General features: G+C 38.8%; 1 long non-coding RNA gene across 1 annotated transcript; it reads right to left on the bottom strand.

Moving 5' to 3' along the window:
• Positions 1–7,784: 7,784 nt before the first annotated feature.
• LOC135419565 (uncharacterized) lies at positions 7,785–25,235 on the bottom strand. The gene is made up of 3 exons (XR_010433050.1): positions 25,113–25,235; positions 24,636–24,680; positions 7,785–7,956 (listed from the first exon to the last, which is right to left on the bottom strand). It is a non-coding gene; the product is annotated as an uncharacterized LOC135419565 (long non-coding RNA).
• Positions 25,236–25,779: the final 544 nt, after the last annotated feature.

The following is a 25,779-nucleotide window of genomic DNA, read 5'->3' as shown; positions in this document are numbered from 1 at the left end:
TCTCTCCGGCCTCTTGTCCATTGTAAGCTTGGAGTGGGAGTGAGCTCTGCTCTTCCCTTGGCTCCATTTCCCAAGGGGTTCTTGCCTGTGCAAAACAGCCTGTGCTTGGAAGGACTCCAGGCTTGCTGCCCCATTCAGAGCTGCCACTTTTCAGCTCTCCCTGCCTGCAACACAAGCACAGGGCAGGCACAAGAATGCTTCTCATACATCAAGACCAAGATCTCCTTGAATGTGTCTTTGGAGCTGAAAAGCCCCTGACATTTCAGGAAAATATTGGTCTCATTGTTACTTGACTCATGAACAGTTATGCTATGACCCATGTCTGAGGGCTCCATCCTGGAGAGCTGCTCAGGTCAGGTCCCAGGCCCATCCAGGAGACAGGGACAGAGCATGGCTTAGGCAGGCACTGAAGGCCCCATGCTAAGCTGGAACACATCCCCCGGGCCCTTGGCAGGAGCCTATGGGGGTGGGGGTCCTAGGGGAGGCCGGTTGCAGCCACTGAGGCCTGTGAGCACCCCCAGGACCCTGACAAAGGTAGACTTGCACTGCTCATGTGCTCTCCTTCAGATATCTATTGTTGGCCACTTTGGAAACAGAGTATTGGGCACGATGGTGTACTGTTGCAATCAGACTCTTTTTGTTTAGATGCTTTTCCAAGGGAAACAGCTCAGACAATTCTAAAAGTACAAGGAGAGAAAAAAGGAACTATGGGAAAATGAACAGGTCATCTTGCTCAACTCCAAAACCTTTTGCAACCATTTAGATGAGAAGCACATCCTGCACCAGACTGAGGGCTTGATCTTTGAGCCTCACTAATGTCAGAGATAGGGGGCTTTGCCATCCTATGGAAAACCAGCAAAACTGGATGAACAAAAGACTTGCAGAAACTGTGTGTCACCCTTGCTTTTGGCAAATTGTGCAGATGGTTCCATTGTCTCAAGATGATCCACAGCTCTCACCCACCCTCAGAAGACCCATACCTCCTTCCCACAAGGTGACAGAGCCAATGCCTAGGCTGGGAGATGATTATGGGTATTCAATGCCTTCTGCTAGTGCAGGGCTGGGAAGAAAAGTCAACAGAAATTTCCTTAGCATTTACTGGTAGGGAAAGGAGCAGGTAGGAAAAAGAATAGAATAGATTAGAGTAGAGTAGAGCAAAGTAGAGTAGAAGAGATCAGCAGGAAGAGACCTACAACGATCATCTAGTCCCACTGCCTGACCACTTCAGGTCTGACCAAAAGGTAAAGCATGGCTTTAAGGGCACTATCCAAATGTCTCTTCAACACTGACAGGCATGGGAGTGGGGCATCAGCCACCTCTCTAGGAAGTCTGTCCCAGGGTTTGACCACCCTCTGGGTAAAGAAATGTTTCCTCATGTCAAGTCTGAACTTCCCTTGATGGACAAAGCTTTCACAGAACCATAGAATCAACTGGGTTGGAAAAGATCTCTGAGATCATCAGGTCCAACCCTTGATCCAACACCGCTGTGGTTACTAGACCATGGCACTAAGTGCCACATCCAGTCTCATCTTAATCCACCACCGTCCTGGGAAGCCCATTCCAATGTCTGATTACTCTCTCCGTAAAAATTTTTTTCCTAATATTCAACCTAAGCCTCCCCTGGCACAGCTTAAGACCATGCCTTCTTGTCCTACTGCTGGTTGCCTGGGAGAAGAGACCGATGCCCACCGGGGTACAACCTCCTTTCAGGTAGTTGTAGAGAGTGAGGAGGTCTCTCCTGAGCCTCCTCTTCTCCAGGCTGAACAACTCCAGCTCCTTCAGCCTCTCCAGTCCCTTCACCAGCCTCATTGCTCTTCTCTGGACCTGCTCCAGCATCTCAATATCCTTCCTGAACTGAGGGGCCCAGAACTGGACACAGCACTCGAGATGTGGCCTCACCAGCACTGAGTAGAGGGGAAAAATCACTTCCCTGGTCCTGTTGGCCACACTGTTCCTGATCCAGGCCAGGATGCCATCAGCCTTCTTGGCCACCTGGGCACACTGCTGGCTCATGTTCAGCTTCCTGTCAATCCAAACTCCCAAGTTCCTTTCTGCCTGGCTGCTCTCCAGCCACTCTGTGCCCAACCTGTAGCGCTGCATGGGGTTGTTGTGGCCAAAGTGCAGGACCCGGCACTTGGCCTTGTTGAACCTCATCCCCTTGGAATCAAACCATCTCTCCAGTTTGTCCAGGTTCCTCTGAAGAGCCCTCCTGCCTTCCAGCAGATCAACATGCCCCCCCAGCTTGGTGTCATCTGCAAATTTGCTAATAGTACACTCAGTCCCCTCATCCAGATCATCAAAAAAATATTAAATAGAACTGGGCCTAACATTGATCCCTGGGGGACACCACTACTGTGCAGCCACCAACTGGATGCAGCACCGTTCACCATCACTCTCTGGGCCTGGCCATCCAGCCAGTTCTTAACCCAGCAGAGAGTGCCCCTGCCCAAGCCACAGACTGCCAGCTTTGAGCCATTCCCATGTGTCCTGGCACTGGGTACCAGGGAGAAGAGCTCAGCAGCTTTCCAGTTCCCCTCCTCAGGAAGCTGTAGGAAGCATTGAGGTCACCCCTCAGCCTCCTCCTGTCCAAACCAGACAAACCCAGTACCCTCAGCCTCTCCTCAGAGCCCATTCCTGCCAGCCCCTTCCCCAGCTTTGGTGTTCTTCTCAGGACATTTTCAAGCACCTTCACAACCTTTTTAAATGATGGGGCCTAGAACTGCACACAGTACTCAAGGTGCACCAGCACAAAGTACAACAGGATAACCACCTCTCTTGGCTGGCTGGTAATGCTGTGTTTGATGCACCCTAGGATGTGGTTTGCCCCCTTGGCTGCCAGGGCAAACACTGCTGGCTCGTGTTGAGCCACCCACCAACTATCACCCCTTTCTGCAAGGCTGCTCTCCAGCCACTTCTTTCAAGTTTAGACTCATGTCTGGCTGTCCTGGATTACACAAAAATTCTGGTACCCACCCTTTCTCTTCTCTTCTCTTTTCCGCAAATATGCCTGCTAATTTGGACTGTGACTGGAACTTGAGATAAGAATGGTACTATTAGCCTAGAAAAAGAATGTATCCATAAGTGTGAAAGACTGTAATGCTGATGACTCAGACAACCAAGGTGCAAGCTGACCATGTGCAAAGTAACCACCCAAGTGCTGAGGGTGTGCACACCAACCACCTCAGGCTACAAGCTGGATGCTGAACAAGATAAGGAGAGAGGCAAAATTCTGCTAGGCAGAGTAGTGTTTCTTTGTCCTTACAGGAATGACTTAGCTATGATAACTCCCCTGAGGGAAGCACTAGGACAATTCACACTCACATGGCCTGAAAGTATTTATCTCTGCTGATGGCCATAATGGTCAACCTGTGCTGACATAACAGGCAGCTCTAACATCTTAGGAGGTGTCAAAGACTTCTGAAATGCCCAGTGATCCAGTGAAGAATTTACCACCCCAGGGGAGGTATCAGGGCTGTTCCCAACTAAACTAAGCCCAACAAAAGACCACACTTGGACTTTACTCAACACTGGGTTTTCTTTCCTCACCACATGGGAATTTGCTCACCACTCAGGGCTTCCACCACCACCTCGACAGATCCGGACTTGACCACCACTTTGACAGGATTGCAACCACCACTTCAACCAACAAACATCAAAATTGCAACAATCAAGTCTCATCACTGGATCCAACAGGTGTCTTGCAGGTCCTTCCAGTCACCTGGGGATTTGCAGCACTGCTCTGACTGCCTTTACCAGCACAACAGCTTCATTCCGATGCTGACTCTCCAACTGTTCCTGCCAGGTTTTCCAAGCATGGGGGAGGCAAACCACTCAGAAGGGTGGCCATCTTGTCTCTGTGCTGTGGCCACCTGTTTTTTCCAAGTGGGGGAGGTCGGCCACTGTTTCAATTCGGTCCAGTGGGCGAGGCTTGGGAAGTTTCTCCTTATCAGTTGATTTAACCCAGTTTTATCAGTATTCTTATTAGCATTTCTTCTTGGTAAAGAGTTATTTTTTCACTTATGTTCAAACATATTTGATCTCTCTCTCTTTATTGGAGAAATCAGGGGTATAGAATCTGAGGGAGACTTCTGTCTGAGGTCTCTGCCCCTCCAAATTGTCTCAAACCAAGATAGTGACATTATTTCATCCCAAGTACTAACATTATTTCATCCCAACCTAGCATTTGTTATTGTTCATTTTCATGCCATTGGTGATTGTCCAATGCTCCAGTCCATCCTCTGCAAGGCCTCTTGTCCCCTAGGAGAGTCAGTAGCACCTCCCAGTTCAGTATCATCACCAAACTTACTAACCATGGATTCAATTGCATCCTCCAGATCATTGATAAAAAGATTGACAGAACTGGCTGTAGAATTGAGCCCTGAGGAACACCACTGGTAACTGGTCACCTGACAGATACTTCTCTGTTCATTTCAACACTTTGAGCCCTGCCCTTCAGCCAGTTCTTCACTCAGTGCACTGTGTTCCAGCTCATCCTACAGCTGGATGACTGGTCCAGATGGATACCATTGGACAGTACCAAAAACCTTAATAAAATCCAGAAAAACTACACCCACCACCTTCCCTTCATCCACCATACAGGTGACCTTATTGCCCAAGAATACTAAATCATTTAAACAGGACTTTCCCTTTGTGAATCCGTGTTGACTGTGCCTGATGATTTGTTCTTTAAATATCTTTTATGAGCAGACAATATAATCTTCTTTGAAATTTTTTATAACAGGTCTATAGTTTTGGGATCTTCTTTCAAGCTCTTCTTGTAAACTAGAATAGTGTTGGCTATCTACCAGTCAGCGAGGATCTCCCCAGGCTCCCAAGACCCTTTGTAGGTGATTGAAAGGGGTCCTCCTGTGACATCTGCTAGCTCCTTCACTATTCTGGGATGAATCCCATCAAGCCCAGTGGACTTGACATTAGGAAACATTTCTTTACCAAGAGAGTGGTCAAACCCTGGAAACAGTCTTCCTGGAGAGGTCCTCCCCGTGCCAGTCAGTGCTGAAGAGCCATTTGGACAATGCCCTTAATACCATGCTTTAATTTTTGGTCATCCCTGAATGGAGCAGGCAGCTGGACTAGATAGTCATAGATCCATTCCAGCTGAACTTGTCTAGTCTAGTATAAGCATTCAGCTGATATATCTGTCCCCTTATGATTTCACTGTCCAGAATTGGAAAATCACTGATCCTACAGTTGGAACTCAGAAGAACAGACAACACAAGTGATATAAGAGATGGTTAATAAAAAAATAGGAGCTAGAAACAGGATGAAAAGTGGGAACAATGTGGTAGCAACTTCAGAGAAACTGCAGAGACAGGTGCCAATTCTGGGAAAAACACATGGGAGGAGATTTGGGAGAGAGTAGAGCAATAAAATCGTGTTTCTGCTGTAGGGATCTCCCATGGAGGCCTGACCCTGAACTGTAACAAATCTGAGAAGTGAGAGGTGAGTGAATGAGAGGGGTCCTATGGAGGAGGGCCCTTAGGAGTCTTTGTCCCAAGGAAGCTATTCCCAGTTTCAAAATTCAAAAATGGTTATCTAAAAGGACAACTATTTTTAATTGATTATGACATGGTCAAAGCACACTTAATAGGATGCGAATCATCAGGACAGCTGCTTTGGTGACAGAAAACGCAGAGAAACCATTTTGATCCTATTTCACAGAATGTGTTCTCTGTCACTTACATGGCAGGATCACAGCTACCCAGGCTGCTTTCTTGGGATATCTTTGGGCTTTAATTACCCTGTCAATTAGAGTTAGAGGTATTAATGTGGCAGTGAAATGATAAAGATTGTTCATGGTTTCTGTTCTCTACTTGTTTGTGTTCATCAGTCTTGAAAGAAGAGGACTTTACACATTGTCTTGACATGGTTGCTAATAAGCCTGTAATGAGAGATTCACTGCATCAAATAAATTAGGCACCAGCAGCCATGAAGTGAACAAGCTGAGATAACAGCACAATGCAGTCCAGTAATAAAGAGGTGGAGAGTGTAGTCTCCTGGCTAGGGCAGAACACTCTGTTATTTTTAAGGGATGGATGGATTTAGACAGTGAACGGGTAAAAGCATGTGAGAAGAGGGAAGTGATGACAAAAACCAACCATGCCTGAAGAAAATGGAGCAGGATGAAAGTGCATTGTATCAACATATGATCCATGAAGCTATAGAAAGCATTTAAAACTGAGCATTGAGTAAATGGAAGTAATTTTCAACAGAATCCTGAACTAGGGTAAATCAGAAAATCATTCTTAATGTATATGAAGCTATGTGACTTCTGAGACTACAAAGAAGCAGACTAAGTCCCATATTCATATGCAAAGCTTTTTGGATCAACATTTTTAGTTTCAAATGATCTGGATTAAGTTGGACAGAGTGTAAAAATGAGAACTATTATTAATATTGTATGCCACAGGCTATATCAGCATATCAAATGTGCATGGTTTTGTGCAGACCTGTCCTTGCTTAGTGCTTTCAGCATCTTTAGTGGAGCAAATGCCTAAGCTGTCCCTGGATGCTTAAACTACATTAGTTTTCAAGGTAAAGTAAAGCATGCCTAAAGTCCATACATTTCTAGATTATTTATTTGTGTGACTGGTAGAAGTCATATCATGCTGTGATTTTAATGAGTTCTATCTTCACATGTTCTTACTCCTGGAAGACCTTTATGGCCTTGCTCTGTAAACTTATTCCCTTAAGCTGCTTTATACACAAAATAGAACTATTTCTGAGAAATGGGGTTCTAAGATCTCAGTAGATGTATTTGGGTGGAGACAAAAAAGTATAAGCAGTTCATACTGCTAGCCACATCAATAAAAAAATTGAAAGAATTCTAAAATTCAGAGTAGTTCTCATTTTTATTTTGCTTTCAGTTTATAGACTATGATTTTTCAGATTGGGCAAAAAATACACTACTCTTATTTTCAATCAGTTTCTTGTGCCAATTTTAATGCACAGTGCTTCAGTACTTGACATGAAAACACTGAAAGGAGAATGATAAGAACTCACACCATAGAATTACCATTATATATAATCATTAGGTTTTATAAGAATATAAAATATATGTGATATAACAATATCACACATTCATTCTCTTTCCAAACATTTAGAACCTAAACTACCTCTCAGTAGTCCCTTTAAAAATTATGGTTTTTCCAGTGGCCCTTAATATCAGTACAAGTTTCCTCACAGGTCAAGGATAGCAGATAACTTTAAAAGCATAGATTCTCTTTACTAGCATTATGACTCCTCTCTGTTTATTTCAGGAAAACCTTCCTGATTGTTAAAGATGCCATGATAAAAGTATATAAGCCTTTAAAGACTAGATTTTACACACTTGCCGTTAAAATTTTGCAAAATTATTTATTGAAATTCCTTGCAGATTGTTTCTTGGATGTCTTTTCCCATTCTCTTTCCACTCCTCACATTAAAAATATCTAACATAACAGCTTCCCTAAGTTCTGGTTGAGTTCTTTGGAGAGCTGAAAAGAGAGGCCACAAGCTTCAGCCTCCAGGAATCTCTGTGGATGGATTCAAGAGCTCTGCTCTCAGGCTTCACAGAACCAACTCCTGTGCCACACTTCTGCATAGTGAGGCTGCCATCTCACTCATTTGCAGGTCTGTTCCCTTAGCAGTATGACATGCTAAGAGTCCTGCTCTTCACCAGCACCTGCCCTCCCTCAGCTCCTCCCTGTTAAACTCATATGGCCCAAGCATCACGAAGCCTGATTGAATAAAAAAAAAAAAGGAGGGATTTACCTTGGTATCTTTCTGCTTCCTGCAGTGGATCACAGCAAATGATGGTCAGTGTGTTTAGAATAACATCTGGAAAAATCCACTACCATCATTAAAAGCATTGTATACCTCTCTTTTATTGATCTGCTTGGGAATTCTTATTCTCTGTTTCATACATTGTAGAAGAAGTGAGAAGCACCTGGAAAGAATCTAGAAATTCAGAATCCATTAGAGTTTATCACTACCAGCCTCTGAGTCATCAGTGTGCTAGCCTTTGGGCTACTGTGTTTCTCTGCATCTAGCCACATCAAACTATCAGTGATCAGTGTCATTAGCCTGTTTCACAATAACCAGTAAGAAAACATAGAGCCACTAAATTTTCTGATGGATAACAGGTTGATGTGAGACCCCTGTTTTCCCTCACAGTCTCCTGCCTCCAGCCAAGCTCACCTTGTCAGAGGATAAGAACTTTTCCTTTTGAGACAGTACTTCATGAAGGTGATGCATGACAGGGTGACATTAAAGGTGTGACCCATCTGTTTAAGAGTACAGATCCTTTTACCCAGTACAGTCACTCTTTCAACTACCTTCCCAAGGTATTCCACTTTGTGAAGGAAACTGTCTCTCTTTACCTTTATGTAAGATAAATGATCTCTCTAGTCCTTAAAATTACTTTTTTTTTGGGACTCACAAATCTTTGCTATCACATACATAGCAATTCTGCTATGCTCCAAGTTGGGGTCTTTTTTTAACATATTGGAAAAGATGGGGGTAGCAGCAAGAAGAAGAGTGTCATGGTCCTCTCCTTTCATCTTGCTAAAATGGAAAAACCTTCCAGTGAGGATCATCCCTGCTCTTGAGAGGGGACAGAGATAGCACAGTCCACAACTCTGGTGGTCAGCGCAGAAAGAGGCCTGGGTGCCAAAGCAAGTGTACAGCATGTCTGTTTGATCTAGCCTATATTTTGAATCTAGATACTTCCCTGGCAATGGAATGTCACTCATATGTAATCTTCTGTCTATTCCCAAAGCTTCACCCGCCCACCTGCATGTGTCATTATCTCTGTTTTGCCCCAATCCAATAAGCACCTGTTATCGAGACATCAAAGAAAACAATAGCAACTGAATAATGTTAGCATTTGATGCTACAGAAATAAAATTGAATATCTGAAACAGAATAAAGCCAAAATATAAATATCTTCAGAGTCAGAAAAAAAAAGAATGTTACGGCTTTAACCCGTTTACATGCAAGTATTTTCTGTAGTGGGATAATCAAGGTTTCAAAGATCTTGTCCTATATAATACCAAATCCTATTACTATTCAGCAAGGGAAAAATTATTCCCTTAAAATCAAGGTGCTCTTTAAGACTTTCCAGCAGAAAAAAGCTTGTATTTTGTGCACAAGCACACACAGAAGGCATCTCAAAGGGAAATGTTAGCCTCAAATTAATTTCTGTCAGATTTGATTGAAAAACTCACACATATCCGTCCATTGGAGGTTTGTGACCTGACTCTGCCTGACTGGGATTTGGTAATCAAATAGAGACTCCTACAATAACGTGTATCAGTTTTGCTGTAGTTAAGAACTAAAGCTGTAAAATGTGCATCATAGCAGCCAAATTAGAACAAGGAGAAATTTTGTATCCAGTTTCATTTGCTCATTAACTGAAAAGGTGCCCATAATTAGAAAAAAATACAAAATACAAATAAAAATAATTTTTAAATGTTATGCTAATATTATTGCACCATGCATGAACCAGATTGTACACTTGAATGGATTTTTCCTTAATTTCTTGTGTGCTTTTAGTTGCTGGCCACTATTGCAGCTACTTCCTAAAATAGGCAAGACCTCAAACCTTTCTCATGTGGCAAGATCTGAAAAACTGTGCATTAATTCTTCACTCAAGTTCTCAAAGAACTGCTCAACTTTCTCTTATTTTCTCTCAAATTCCTACTTTCAGAAGTTTAACATCTAAAAAAGAAGTAGTAAAAAAATGAGATAAATCCCATGACAAAAGGTTCCCTTTTTCAACCACATCTAATAAAAATGAGGTACCTAAATGTAAAGGCAGCAGTTACAGAGATGTAACTACATTGCCACATGGCTGACATTACACTGGATCCAGTCAGACCCCTGGTTGTGGTAGAAGCCTCATGCAGAACTGCAGAAGCACAGTACTTAGTACGTAGACACAATAAACCCACACAGAATGGTGTTTGCTGTCAGTCATTGAAAACAAGGATCTCAGATTTTAACATCATTTTGATCAGGACTGTACACCATTTTGAACTTTGGCCTCATATCACTTCATTATGAGACTCAGCTTCTGAGACTGAACTTCAGATCCAGATTGCTCATTATTTAAACAGTGGAAAAAAGGAAAGACATTCAGCCAAATTAAACCGAGGCAGCTGTGAGAATTTATTGGATCTATCTCCAGAAATTTTATTTAGTTTATAACATATCTCATTTAAAGTTTCTTTAGAGGATCTTTAAATGAAGGAATTTTGGAAGGCAAGTGGGGAATAGGAAACTGAGGGGAGGGAGAAGGAAAAATTAAAGAGAAACTTTTGGAAGAATAGTATGTAAAAAACAGGAAGGCAAAGAAATACAAGATGGACAATTGAACAATTGAAGGAATGGTAGTTGGACAGGAAGAAAAGGGGCAACAGCAGTCATTGGCAATATAATATGAAAGATTGGAGGCTGAGAGAGAATGTCTAAGTTTCAGAGCTAATAGATGATTATCTTAAGAAGATCACTTGGTTTCTTTCTGAGCTTCTGTGTAGAGAGTAATGAGTCTACTAAGTCTTACATTTGTGTAGGTCCAGTTTGGACAAGAGGACCAGCAAGGAATGAAAAGACCTGAGTCTTGGAAACTCGATGGTAGATATTTGGGACAGAAATTGAGCTAATTTCCCCTATATTATTTCCTCCAAATAATATTCCAAGGTTTCGAGGTCTGATGAGGAGAAAACACAATTGTTTACACTTTAGTGACCCTGACTAGTATAACAGTAACATCATCTCCCTGCTATCTCTGCCTCCACAATGTAGATCTCCATAAAAATGGCATGTTAAAATCCAGCAGAATGAACTGTTTCTTTCCCCTATTTTTATATGATTTTTTAAAGCCAAAAAAAAAGAGGGGAATGAGAGGAAGAACAGCATCATAAGTTCACTTGTACACTGTATGAAAACAGAAAAAAATTGCAAGGATTGTGGCACCAGCACCACAGCCAGACATTCAAGTCTTTAACTGCTTGGGGTTTGCTGAAAATTTTTGGTTTCTTCCTTATTGCCTCAGTTCCTGTGTATTCTTTCAGGCATTTTGATTTCTCTAACATTTTCCATTGTACATTCCTCTTTTATCTTCTTTATCTACCAGCCAGATAACAGTGTATTTTTAACAGGCATCTCCATTAGGGTATTGACTAAGTGGCTCCCAAGTCCTCTGTCACAAGTCACTGAGACAAGTAGTTATTGATGTTTTCTCCTACCTTGGTAGCTGACACTATTTCCAACTATTTTTGGAGGATGAGGAAAAGAGGGAGTATAAAAATAACAGAATAGGGTCACTTCAGAATCTATCTGCAAGAAATTGCAGCCCCTTTCCAGTCCCCCAAAAATACTGTGGTGCACAAATACAGTTTTCTGGCTAGCATACCTTTACAACTGATCACGTTCTTTACAAGGGATTGAAGTTACAATGCCTGTGCCTTTGGGATGATTGATTTTTGAGGAATTATGTTCGATACAACTGAGTACCAATAAACATTAATGCTTTCTTGAAGTAAGGGACTCTTAAGGACCAGATTCCAGAGGTATGAGCTAAAGCAGGAATTAGACCAGTCAAAACTGAGAAGACAAGATCAAAACCATGCATAATGGTGACAACTTGAACAAAGAGTAGTGGGTAACTGCTCATTACAAGATGAGTTCAAAAGCAAGTGGTATGATCAAGTAACTAGTACAAACACTAAATGTTACTTTTAAAAAGAACCTGTATTTAAATTATGGAAGTTGCTACCACAGAATTTTATAGAAGCCAAAGATATATAAGATAAGGGGTATGGAACACACTGTGTGATTGCAAAGCCTAAACAAGTTCTTCATTGTAGGAAGTTAGGGGGATCATTTTACATTTACCTTTTTTTATTTTACTTTGCTAAACAACCAGGAGTAACCACTGCTGAAAACACATCTCATGCAAAGTATATTCTTCAGGAAGGCTGAATGGCCCACAGACAAATGTAATTGCGAAGTCTTGCAATCCCTTCAAAATTCCAGTTCCCAGGATTCTTATTTGCATGACGAATCTCAGATTTCATCTAAAAACTTAAACTTTTAATATTGGTATGTGAAGAGAAAACTTGAAAATATGACTTTACTGTTCTATATGGCCTGAAAAAATGAGAGAAAATAATCATATGTACATATCATTTCTTTAATTCAAGCCAGTCTTATAGTACTGGCTCATGATTTCAGAACACCTTGGGGACTTGCAGTTTTGTTTGTGCTTCAGACTTACCAGTACAGTAAATATATTCTGTTAGGCAGAACATCATTAGAAAAAAATATAAAACATATTTCTAATGACTGATCATATAAAATATTGCATCACATCTTTCAGATCTTCAAGTAAGTGCTGTCAAATTCACTGAGTGCTTGCAACTTCTATGAAAGTCTGCTCTAGGATACGTTCATGAAGAGCCTTATGTGTAACCATCCTCACTATTACTGTGTACCTTGAATACCAACAATCTTATAACAGGCCAAGAAACACATAGATATTCAGGGTTTGAATAGCAGCACAGAACTGTTCATTTGGAACTTGTAATGATCTGGTGGACTCACAAGCTGGCTGAGGGGCAGGTAAAGGAATTCAGTCCTTGTTTCTGTAACAGGTTCTGTAACCTGTGTTGACAGCACTGCTAATATTAGTCATCTGAAAGACGGGCTGCTAATAACTGATTTTCTACCTCTCCTGAGGTAGAAATAAACTTTTCTAGTTAAGAAAAATGCCAAAGGGGGTGACCTGTGGGGTTTTTTTTGTTTCTGTAATTTATTGCTTTGGAAGACACAGAAGACAGCATTGGCATCACTTAAGCAACAACAAGCTGTGGCCCACCTTCTAACTATTTTACAGGACATTTAAAATAAAATATCCCAACATTTGATATCGTAGTAAATAAAGAGACTGCACAGATGATCTTGTCTAATGTTTCTGTTCCAGTACTGTCAGCATTGAAGGGTTAAATAAATCGCAGCTATGCAGTCTGGTTACTGTTCAAGACACCTGAACTGAAAGGTGGGATTTGTGATCACAGTCAGTGTTGAACCAGTTAAAAGTCTAATCATGCCAGTTGCTTGTCAAAGATTTTGCTAATACAAAAGCACAACAGAGCAAGGACAGTAAAATAATATGTTCCTTGAATTTATATTGCTGCCTTTTTTGCAGTATTTAAGCATTAGAAAAAAGTCAGATAAAGTAACAATTCAAAACCCAGAAGCAGTAAGGAAATTAAAATTACAAAAGCCTTAGAGTGAAAACATCAGAACTTTTGTTTTTTAATTATTACCAGCATTAGTGAAATATATTGATTTTCAATTGTAAGATTTTAACTTTACCGAGTGTAAAATCTATATTAATGCATTTGTTTATTGTACATTTTTTTAGGTTTAAGTGATTATTTTTTCTCGGTCTATAAGTAACAAGTTTCTATGCTTGTAAGATAAAGTAATTATTTTTACCAAGTAAAGAGGTAAATGGCAGAAGAAAAATTTAAATAACCTCTTTCTACAGGCAGAACAACTGTCTCATATAATTGCTTCTTATCTCTGTAGCAGCTTAACAGCAAGATTCAGATTTATTTTTGTTTTTTACACATTCTAGAATCTGGTTAGAAGTTGCAGAAAACACTATTATCAGCACTGCTCCAGTTCTGCATTTAGTACTGATCATTCCAAGGGAAAAAAGAATTATAGAACGGATGTCTGAAGTCAAACTGCAAATAGTTAAAAGTTTCTATTGCCGCTTCAGAAAATGAATCATGATCTTTTCTGTCCTGTGAACAATACCCATGTTTTAATTCCAGAAGTGTCTTAGTTTTAATGACTACCAAGGTTGCTTCCATAATATAATAGTGAATTTCATTTAATCACTTTTCATTTAAGGATCAGAATTTTTGCTTTTCTGTTTCTGCTTCTTTGCTTGTTTATCATGTACAAAGCACAGTGTCAAAATTGACATTCCTGCAATAAAGCTATGCTTACAGATATAGAGGCTTAAGACCTTCCATTGTTTCAAACATGACCTTAAATACTCAGAGCAATGCAAGTCCAGAGATTGAACCATTTAGGTTGGAGAAGACCTTAAAGATCATTGAGTCCAACTGTTAACCTCTCACTGACAAGTTCACCACAAAGGCATGTCTCTAAGAGCCAACGTGTCATATTTTTAAAATATCTCCAGGGATGGTAAGCAGCCTGTTCCAATGCTTGAATCTTGTACCTGGCATCAGGCTACTAAAGCTAATATTTCAGCATTTTTTCATGGATTTTGAGTATATCACCATCTAGACAGATATAGCCTAAAGCTGAAGTCAGTAGAAGTTCAACATCCCATAGTAGTTCAGATCAATGGGCCCAACTAGCCACCCAACTCACCAGTGTAATCTTTTCAGTCATATGTGGTTTCCTTATTCCTATGTTTCATGAAGCTTGCTGAGAAATTATCAGGCAAAGAATATGGATCTCTTGCTCTTTTGAAAAGAAGAGAAAGCACTTCTCTGGCTTACAGGAACAGTATTTCCCCACAGTCCTTCTGCTTCCTGAGCAGTGTGGTAAGGACTTGTGTTCCAGCAAAGCATACTTTATTCAACGTACAATGCCATCATCTCACCTGCTGACAAAAGCAGCAGAGCTGGCTTGATGTAGGGCACAACAGATGGAGCACAGATTGCTGCCTACAGTTGCCAGGACTGTGCTCTGGTTTTGTTGTGACTGAACAGCAAAATCGAGTCCTCGGGTTAAAAATCTATCTATAAATTGCTGAGATCTATGGGTAGACCTCTATAGAAATGCCTCTAAATTAATAATGGTGTTATTTTAGTTCAATTGCCATTAGCTACCATCTGTTTTCATAATTCACCTGCATTACAATGTTACTCTAGTGAGACTGTGCTAGTCAGTATTGCTGCAGAGCTGTTCCTTCTTTCTGATCTAAAATATCAAGACCAAAGCAATACGGCACCAGAAATAATATATTTGTTAATATAAATTAACAAATGAGACATACATTCTAAAAGTGTCTTTCTATGCACTTCTATGCATGGAAGCTTAAATTGTATTTTGCAATGGTGGAGTAAAGAATGCAATCCTAAAATTTAATTCTCAAAATCTACCTCATCCCATTGCATTGGGGATTTTTTGAGTGGAAGAAGAGCAGAAGGGAGTGACACAAGGGTAGAAAATTAATTATAATTTAATTGTTTTCAGGGTTGTTTTAGTTAGGTTAAAAATCTAATGAGGTAAAACCTTAGTCAATGGACTTTAGATCAGACACAAAAGACCCATCTTGCCAGTCTTACTTGACTAACAAGTAGAAAAATAGTACTACAGCATGATATAGAAATAGGGCAGAGATTCCAGTCCTTGATCAGCAAAGCACAAACCCTCCCAGACTTTTGCATCACCAGGATGTGCTCCAGGATATACATTTGTTGTATGTTACTCTGGAGCATAGTCTGTGCTGCATTTATCAGACCTGATTTAGAAGCTGGTGGAGGGAAGGGGTCTGAAGTGTCAAAAGCTTGAGAAGGAGGCAGACTGAGTGCTCCAGACAGTCAGGAGATGGAGGAGTTTTCTGCCTTCATCTCTGAGCAAGGCAGATAAACACTTTTGGAAGTTCTATTAAACTGTGGATTTGCCTACATATTCTGTGGATGTTTAAACCAGAACATAATTACTAAAAAATATTTGGCTATAGCACAAATATTTTCTTGGGCTAGTGAGCTCCCCTATCCCCTCTCCTCAACTGCCTTTGCATATACAATTTTCTTCTGGGGAAAAAAGAATATTGATATAGAGATTTTTGGAATAGCTACTCCATAACATCTATTTCAGAAAATATCTAAGTTTAGAAAAGCCACAAGTATATCTCCCTATGAGGCCCAACTCAGTGAGATGGCAATGTATCTTGAAAGCTCAGCATGTCGGAAGGAGATTCTTCATATGCATATGCATTGCTCAGTCTCTGGTTAATGTACCACCAAGACACAGAAACAGCCTATAATTCCTGAGAAACTGAAACAACAGAATTTTCCTGTGGTCCTATATTGACACTTCAAAGGGAAAAGCTGCAGGTGGATGTTGACTCATTGCAGATTCTGATTCTCCAGCATGTGTCTGTATCAGTTATCCTATACACTTCTGTCATCTAGAGATTTCCTGCTATTGAACTTGACCTTGAAGACACTTTATGCATTCTTTGCTTGGAAGAAAGGTTTTAGAAGAAAATAGATGCTAATCTCAGTAACCTTGTATCTTAGCTATTAGTTCACTGGCAGACATGATTTTGTGCTTTTGCATAAAACTTTGAAAGGATCATACTGGTGTTTATGATGCAATGTTGGGATCAGTTTCATACTAGAAATAGCAGTAAGAAGGATGAAGCAGAAAAACGGAAAAAAGTAATCTTTAAGTTATTTGTTAATCATCATGACCATGGCTGTAATGGAACCTGTGCCCACCTATCTAACATAAGCATGTGTGTTCAGCAGATACAGTACAAGTGGAAGGGTGTGTACCATATAATTAAAAAACAGGGCTTGTTAGGGTAGTGCTGTACAGTGCCCTGGAAGCCTTAACCTTCCTAATGCTAAGGGCCTTCCATTTGCATTTCCTGAAGCACGTGTGTTACCAGATCAGAAACCTAGTTTTTGAGCCATTAACCATGATGTACATAATATGTGTCGTCTGTATTGCAGAGAAGCGAATCTGGCATGTGACATGAAAGACATGATAAGAAGAATTCTAGAATTGTTACTGGTTTTGTAAAGTTTAGGAGGATAAGGTTCACTAAGATAGCTGTTGATAACTATATGAAATGCTTTGTCATCCATTTACTAGCCTGGAAGAATGCATTCTACTACAGATTTAATTATATATTTATAAAACAAGATCTGTCATTACCAGTTTTCCTTTGCTGAATCCCATGAAGTGTTCAACACACCATGAAGAATGATACTGTACATTTAGCTAATGAAGTTATTCTGCCCCTGACATTAACACTAGAGATACTTTCTTCCTCCCTGATGATTTATTCAAGCTCTAAAAAATTAAGTAACCTTAAGGATCTGTAGAGAAAAATTAATCCACTGAGCATGTTGTTCTCTTTTGTTCTGATGCAACATTGGTTGAAATTGATGAGAATGTAGTACTTTTAACAGCACTGGATCATGTTCTCGAACATAAGAAAAAGCGCCAAAATTTTAAATACAAGTAATTCTGAAACAAGAATTTGAAATAGAGAGGGTTAGCTCGTAGTCTGAACAGCCTCAACTTGTACAAGAGTTTAGATATAAAGTTGAAATGTCACATTCTTCACTGCTATGTCAGCCACTTCCCCGTCAACTCAGACTTCACAAAAAGAGTATCCTTATATCATTTATGTGAATATTTTAAAGCAAGATTATTCACTTCGGAAAAGTCCCCAAATCAATAAAATAAATTTAAAAAAATTAAATGGGAGAAAAATAATAGATATATTAGAAAAAGACATCTAGGATCAAGTCCAGTCTCATGATTTATCATGCTACTATATCATGTATTCCCACTTATTTATTCATCTTCATTGTACTACAATCAGTTTTCTGGATTCATCTTGATTAGTAATTATAAGTGGGTTCAGTACAGTTAAGGACATGACTCTTATTTAAAAATGTTTATGAGTGAGATGGGGACTGGGCTTCTATCTGCTTTTAGATGAGTGTTATAGGCTCAATTAAAATTGTGCACCCAAACTCACGTAGGACAGAGTGCACCTTGCAAGAGGATTGAGAGGCAAAGTTCACAGAGAACTTTGATAATGTGGGAGCAGGATGAGGGAACACTGAAATTTTACAAGCATACTGGAATTGAGCCCAATAATCAGGCAACAGTTGTCCAAGTTTCTCCAGATAAGATCAGTGACAGACATAGAAAAGCAAGTGATCATGATTTGCCATTTATTATAAAATCTTGCTTTCAGCTTGGTAATCAAGAGAGATTTTATTGTACGCTTTTTCAATAGCATCAGCAGTTTCAAACACAGTGTTCATCATCCTGTTCTGGCCAGAGTTCAAGAAATAATAAAACATCTAAGGTTCTATTTTGATGTACGGTCTACATCTGGTTAGAAGGTATACATTCAGACCCATTGACTAGTATTAGATCTGGTCTCCAAAAGAAATAGCATTCAGCTGATTCCAACAGTTCTCTATCAGTCAAAGTCCTGATGGAAGCAAAACGGAGTTTTGGACTCCTGAGAATTTAACAATACAGCAGAAGAAAAAGGCTTCTGGAGAATGACTAGCTGGGATAAGGGTTTATATAAATCACTTTTAAAATTATTTGCATATTATCTATTCTAAAAATGGGGGAAAAAAGAAAATGGAAGACTTCATTTTTACATCACATGAAGTTTAATAAAAATAAATTTAAAAGTTTCCAGTAATCACCAGGCTTCTGAAGTGGTCAAGAAAGATACATAAATGTCCCTATGATATTAATACCATTTAACAGGAACCTGAGCTGAAGCATGAAGAAGCCAAGTGGCATATACAAGATGCAGGGAACATATGGCATAGCAAGAAGAGAACATGCATTTTCTGGATCTTTGACTTTAACCAGAGTTCAGATGTTTCTGCTTTGCCAACAGCTAATTCTTTCCACTTCCAATTATATATAAACACACACATACATCCTAAGAATGTGATACATCATAGAAAAATGTACTGGAGACAAGTAATGCCCTATCACAGCTAATAACCTTTGAAAGCTTTAATGTGAACAATAGAATGTGTCTGTTCTGCAGACTTTTCATTAAAGTACATAGACCAATCATGAAGAAAAAAAATATATTTGAGGAAGCAATAACACAGAGGTTAAAAAAATATTGATTAGGAAAAATGTTTTCTTCATAGAGATAATATCTCTCTTCTAGAAAAAAGAAGCTGCTTAGTCTCCATTAAAAAAAAAAGAAAACAAAGTATGTTCTTACAGCACATATTTCATTTGCTATGAGCTTTGTTGAATAATGAGCAAAACTGCCATTTGTCCTACAACCTTCTCTCACCTTACCTATCACACTGAAAGATTTAAAATTTTTTTGAAAAGTCTGTGCCATTTCATTTATTACATTGAAAAAAATGAAACACCAACTTTTAAATACTTTCACCCTTTTTTTTTTAATGTAACTATCTGCCCTTTGGTGCCTAATACCTTCTTAGAGGATACAACCCAGTAAATTTAGTATGGATTCCCACAGACTGTATTTACTTCTAATGAGATATAGTATCTCCTGATCTTTTTCATCTACCTTCAGAAAAGAAAGATTAAAAAAAAAAAAGAGCTTGTTTCTGTCAGAGTTCGTTCTTTGGTGTCAGGAAAACATGCTGGGGTTTTTACTTCTCCGTCTTCTAAGTTTTCACCTTGATCTTGTAAAATATTACAAACAATCCAAATGCATATATTGCACTCGTGTTTTCTAAATTCAAACTGAATACTCAAAGATAATGATCATGATGACTTGAGAATATATTCTTCCATCTTTGAGAAATGCATTGGGTGGTACATTTCCAAATTTTGGGAGACTAGTGGGTGACTTGCAGGAAAAGGCAAATGCAAATTAAGATAGCTGAATCAAGGGATTTCTGAGGCCTTCAAAGGGCTTTGGATTGAGCCTCAGGTTTTTAGGACTTTTCATCATTAGATATCAAAATACTTCACAACAATCTGTACTTCTCATTATTTCTGTTTCATTGATGGGGAAAATGAGGTATAAATAGTGAGACAATTCTCTTCTTATCATTAGTGACTCTGTGGCAGTCGCTAAAAGTCACTAGTCGCTGTAGTAGTCACTACATATATATATAAAATACATATGTAATATCTAATTATATAATAGTCACTAGTGAGAGGATAGCAGTCAGCTTCCATGACTTTCCCTTTCTGTAATTTCAATAAAATTTTCTCACAGAGGATGCCTTAGGAAATAATAGTTAAGCTTATTACTCTAGTAATTTTGTTCCCCTTATGATTAAACTCTAAACTAACATGTTATGCATCGCTTGACAGAGGAGATCTGTATATTGATCCTTCAGAACTAATGCTAGATGTACTAGTAAACCTCCAAAATCCCAGTGTGCTGTACCTGCCACCACCAACTCTCATCATGGCAGTTCACTTGCAACTTTTTCTATAACCCTTTGATCGTCCCTATCTCTTATTAATCTCAGCTACTTCAAGGGTTAGACAATTCAAATGAGATCCTGTGTTTATTTAGAAGTCTGGGTTTTTTTCTGACAGAATTGTATCTTCTCATCTATGTTCAAAAATAAGTAGTATGCTGTCGTCACCACCATAATATAAATGACTAATTTTAATAAGTTTTTAAAATAAATTTAATAATTTAATAAATAAGTTTTAAAAATAAATTTAATAAGAAGCCAGATCCTTATAAAGTAAATAACAAGAATTTCATGCGCCCCTGTCCTGTTTCTTCTAAATCATATAATCTGGTTTAAGTGTTGTGACTGGATTGTCTGCATGATATTTAACAGCTAAAGGGAAAGCTTGACACTCTGTCACAGAGGAGCGTTCTCAATAGCTGCTGCTTAGCACATACCATGGGAAAAAAAGCTTGTGATTGCCCATTGGATGAGCAACAGCAGTTAATTAATAAATACTATTCTCAAGTGACTTACAAAAAATGAAGTAACCAAAACCAGCCATATTAATTTGTAGTCTGCTTTCAAGCAAGACAACAAAATCAGTATTTGCTTAATGGAAAAAGGCTATACTTGAGGCAGGCGATCAAAGGTGGAAGGGCTGTGCTCTAGGAAAAACATAAGGCTGGGAATCCAAAACCAGATATTTTCTTTTTAAATTGCTTAAGTTGCCTCACTTTCTTCACTTGCAAACTGGGAAGTTGCTCCTCATGCATGCTGCATGAAGAAAAACAGAGAACAGTTTTCAAGCACTATGGGTATTTCCTGTCTTGTCAGTGAACACTGTGGAGAAGTTTTGCTGGTGATCTGTCACTATCACTGCTGGCAGCAATTCAGCCACAGATAAAATTAAGACTGCTTCTTAGCACTGTACTAAAAATCTACTTAAATGAAGTGGGAAGGTGAGGAATGGCATTCTGCTGCTGCTATGCACGCTTAGCGTGTGATGGGTAGAGCCCTTTGATATTCAACCCAACAGATCATAAAAGTGTCATTATCCACAAAATACCTTCTTGGGGGCTAAAAAATGAGAAGAATGAAAAAAATTTATTTCAAATTCAAAAAATGGCTTTTTGGGAGGATATTGTCCTATTATTGCCATGTGGCAGCTGTATTTATCCACATCCATTGTTGAGAGTGATCATCTTGTTAACATTTTTATACTATAACCACATGCTATAGGAATGCTGTGTAGGAACATTTTATTAAAAGCTGTGTGGCCTACTTTCTATAAAACACTCATACCTTTTAAAACCTCTAGAGGTGAATCACTTCCTTAGTAGGGACCACTGACTTCAGCAGGACTGTTAAAGTTTCATTAGTTTTGTTTTCATGTCAGAGGTTGGTGGATTGTACAGCATTTTTTAAATCCACAGCCTTTGAAAATAACATCACTTCAATCATCTGATATTTGAATTTGCTGAAAGCTGCTAATAAATTACCAGAGCTAAGTATGCTTCCCACACCAAAATAAAACTCACTAAGAATGTATTTGACTAAAAAGATATTCCGCTCCAAGGTAGAGGGAGGTAAGAGGAGACAGCTAAATAATCGGTATATTACCACTTACAAGCACTACCCTGCACCCCAGGAACCTGGATTTTGACTCTGATACTGCTTCATAATCAAGAATTGTTCCAGGGTGAACCATCAGACCTCAGCTACATAGAATAGGGCCAAATCCTGAGGGGATGTAGGAGTATGGGAAGAGATGGCAAGGAAAACAAAGCTGTGCAAATAAGTGGGTTGGTACACAACGACAAAGATGTAATCAAAGAAAGAACTGGTTTGAAGAGTTTTTCTAAGCTAGGTTATGATTAGATCATCAGAAAACAGAACACAGTGAGAATTGTGTTTTAAGTAAATGGAGAGGTTGTCTCATAGGTACAGGAATTTGACATTGAAAGGTCCAGAATATGCTGAGTTGGAAGGGGCCTACAAGGATCATCAAGTCCAATGCTGATGGCAATAAACTGATGGCCTGATCCTTAGTTACACTGAGGGTTGTTTTTTTGTTTTTTTTTTTTTTAAGTTCCTTGTGAGCATAAAAAGGGTCTGAAATGTAAATCATTATTTGTGTGAATATCATACACTGGAAAGAAAGGGGAGCTCATTGAGACAATCAGAGGTTTATTCTGCTGTCCAGGATCTGTTATGCACCTCTGCTAAAGCAGAGCATGATCTTGGTAGGGTGGTAGGAGCAGTAAGAGGGGCTGTACAGGCTTGTGACACGTTTAATTTAATGTTTTGGTCTACAGGATCTATACTCAAATTAAGATCATTCAGTTATGCTGTAATAACTGGGAATGAAAGCATCACCAGAAAATACAGGGACATTTTTTCTGTTGTAACCAGCTATGTGCCTCTAATTTCATTTGTTCATACCTATGGAATGATTCCGTTCTTGGTTTAACAGGGAATATGGAATATTTGGGTGAAGTATTAACCCTTTTTGATAAACAGCAAAACCTTTATTCAATTTAGTGGAAGAAGAATTTTATGTCACCACTGTCAAATGGCAGTATCAATAGCTATCTCGTTGGCAGGAATCTAATCGTGGCTTAATTTATTTTGCTGCTTGCTCCACCTTTTTCATATTTTTAGTTATTTCCTTCTTCCCCTCTCTGGATCTCCACTAAGCAGTATTACAAAACATATATACAAAGATGGCAAAGTTAAAAATGCACTTCAGAATGTTACCATTGTATACTCTATGGTTATAACCACGGTATTATGCATGGAAAGCATACAGTATTCCTGAGACAGGAACTCTGATAACCCGATCAATCATTTTCTGTACATCATGTACACTATTTAAGTGAGTGGAAAGCTAAGTATTATTTTCTTGAGGTTAAGTGTATGTCAAGAAGAAGAAGAAGAAAAGTGTTTTTCACTATAAATACACAATAGATTTTCCAATTATCTATTTAACATTGTCTCCATTAAAAACCTTCAGTAACAGATCAGAAGAAGTCAGGGAAAATAATTATCAGAAATAACACTTGTGAAGAAAAGGAATAGAAGAGAGATCTACTAGGCTTTGGTGATTTGATTCCTGAGAGTCAAAGGAAAGATACAACACGGCTATAAAGAAAATGGATTTTTCTTTATCTACATGCCACTATTTAAATATTTATTTCTTATATATTAATAATTTGAAGAAAGATGGTTGATATTTTCAAAAACTTTAAACGTTGGTCTAAATATTTTCCTACCAAAATCAATAATAAAACTCCTAACGACTTCACTGGCAGCAAGGATAAGCAGCTGCTTCTGAAAGTATTATTTTCAGGGAGCTTATTTTTTGGTACATGGAGGGAGAGGGTTATTTTGAAAACAAATCTCATCTATAGTTTTTTTCATCATGAAATTACGCAAAATATAACAAGTTAAAAAAGAATAGCACTTTTGTTTCCAAAAGAACTGCAAATCTTTAACAGTAAGAAAATATGGCACAAACAAACTTATTTACTGTGTCTTTACAACACAGTGAGTGAGGCAGCCCAAGAAAAACACAAGTTTCATATTCAAGTGACAACCCATATATCCAATATGTACATAAATATATTACATTTTCTTCCGGATTGTATTTCATGAAAATGTCACTATTTATGCAGTAATCTGTTCCTTCACTGTTTTTGCAAAATTATTCTCTATGGTACTTGAAACAAATGTTGCATTGACATTTCTGATGAAAGCCTCTTAAATAATAATGGGAAAACATTCATCAGGCATGAAATTTGAGATCAAAATATGAATGGTTTGTGTTCTATTAATTTTGTTCTATTGTCCCCTGAAACTTATTTTTTCTATAAATTAAAATACAAGTAGACCAATTATATCCAAGTTATATGTCCTAGTTTTGGCCAGGACAGGGTTAATTTTTTACAGTAGCTGTGAGGGGAGCATGGCCAGACTCTGTTATTTGGCACCATCTCACATCATGGCCAGGGCTGGAAGGGACTCTGGCTGCTGAGAAGAAGGGTGTGGCTTTGGGTCCCCATGAGAGGGGAAGCCATCTGCCGTTGTTCATTGTCGCCTGGGGTCAAATTACTCTCCATTTCATATACTTTTGTTATTAATATTGTTGCTCTTACTGTTCATTTTCTTATCTCATTGCTGTTTCCAGTAAATTGCTCTGCCTTTTTAGTTTCCCATCGGAGGAGAGAGGGGAGTGCCTCGCAGGGGTTTTTTTTTAGTGCAAGTACTAAATTGGGGAATACTACTCCTAAACTATGACAGTATGACTGTGTATCATTGTAATACAGTTTATATAGAAGAATGTCACTAAGATTTGGACATGAGAGACTTTTGCAACATGTCAGTTTAAGTAAACCATTTGGGATGATGCTTCTTTCAAAGGAAACACACACCACAGAGAGCTGATGGGAAACTTACTGCTACATCATCTTCTAGTGACCCATGACCAATATCTGGAAGCAGCTGTGGTATGAGAGAAAGCAGAGGTATATTACTGAGATTCATGCAATTGTAACAGCCTGAGGAAAATAATACCAAAATACTTGTGTAATACCACAGATATAGAAAGACAATAGGAGTACAAAATTATTCTGTGTATGAGTTCATACTCGCAGCCTGGCTAATTCTTTTTCTCTAGTGCCCCACTGCCCTGATCACCAATACTGTGCATGTGGTTGATCCCATCCAGGTTCTTCTCTGCAGTGAGGAAATTAGTGCCCTTTGTGACAGTTTGTCCCAAGGTCTGCTGTCAACATAATACCATGGGCAGATCCCATCAAGTGTGGCTCTTCCATATTGAGACAGTCCTCCAGTGCTACCCCAGAAGGCTTTGTGCCTTTGCAGACTTCTTTGTGTCTCCTTCCTAGATAGGAAAAATCTCAGCAAGGCACCCACCTGACCAACAGAACAACTATCTTCACGTCATTTCAGGTACTTAAAATTGGAAACTCAGAAGAAAGCAATGCCTCAAGACAGCCTGCAGCAATCACCTTGGGAACCAGGATTCTCTTGCTGGTGCAACCTATAACTAGAATATAGATAGAAACGTCTTGATAATTCAGTAATGAAAAGGACTCCATTATGCCAGTTATCATAATGAACATGAAAAAGAGTTCTAATAAAGTCACATTGTAAGATAGATAATTTATAAAAATTATCTTAACCTAGACTGAAGTTTTAGAACTTAGAATACTGGACTTTCAATTTCAAATTCCAGAAATGTTAATAAAACTATTAAATCCTAGAGTCAAGATTGGGATCCTACCAAAATATCTATTTTCTTTTAAGAACTGGTCTCACTTAGAGACAACACTTCTCAATACATAGGAAGGAAAACTGACTGCTAAAAACTGACAAAACTTAATATTAAGATTAAATTAAATCTTAATATGGAGATTAAATTTAAGTGTGTTCTCGAGACTCTTGGACCAAACAACATCTTAAGACTTCTCTAACCATCATGTGTTAATTTTAAATTAGATCAAATTTAAGTGCTTTCTTTGATGAAAATGCTAATTTCTCAAATTACATTTATGTTTGACAATGGAATGTGACTCTTACT

The sequence above is a fragment of the Pseudopipra pipra genome, chromosome 1 (assembly GCF_036250125.1).
Source record: "Pseudopipra pipra isolate bDixPip1 chromosome 1, bDixPip1.hap1, whole genome shotgun sequence".
Lineage (NCBI taxonomy): Eukaryota > Metazoa > Chordata > Aves > Passeriformes > Pipridae > Pseudopipra > Pseudopipra pipra.
This window is presented reverse-complemented; position numbering and strand designations above follow the sequence as displayed.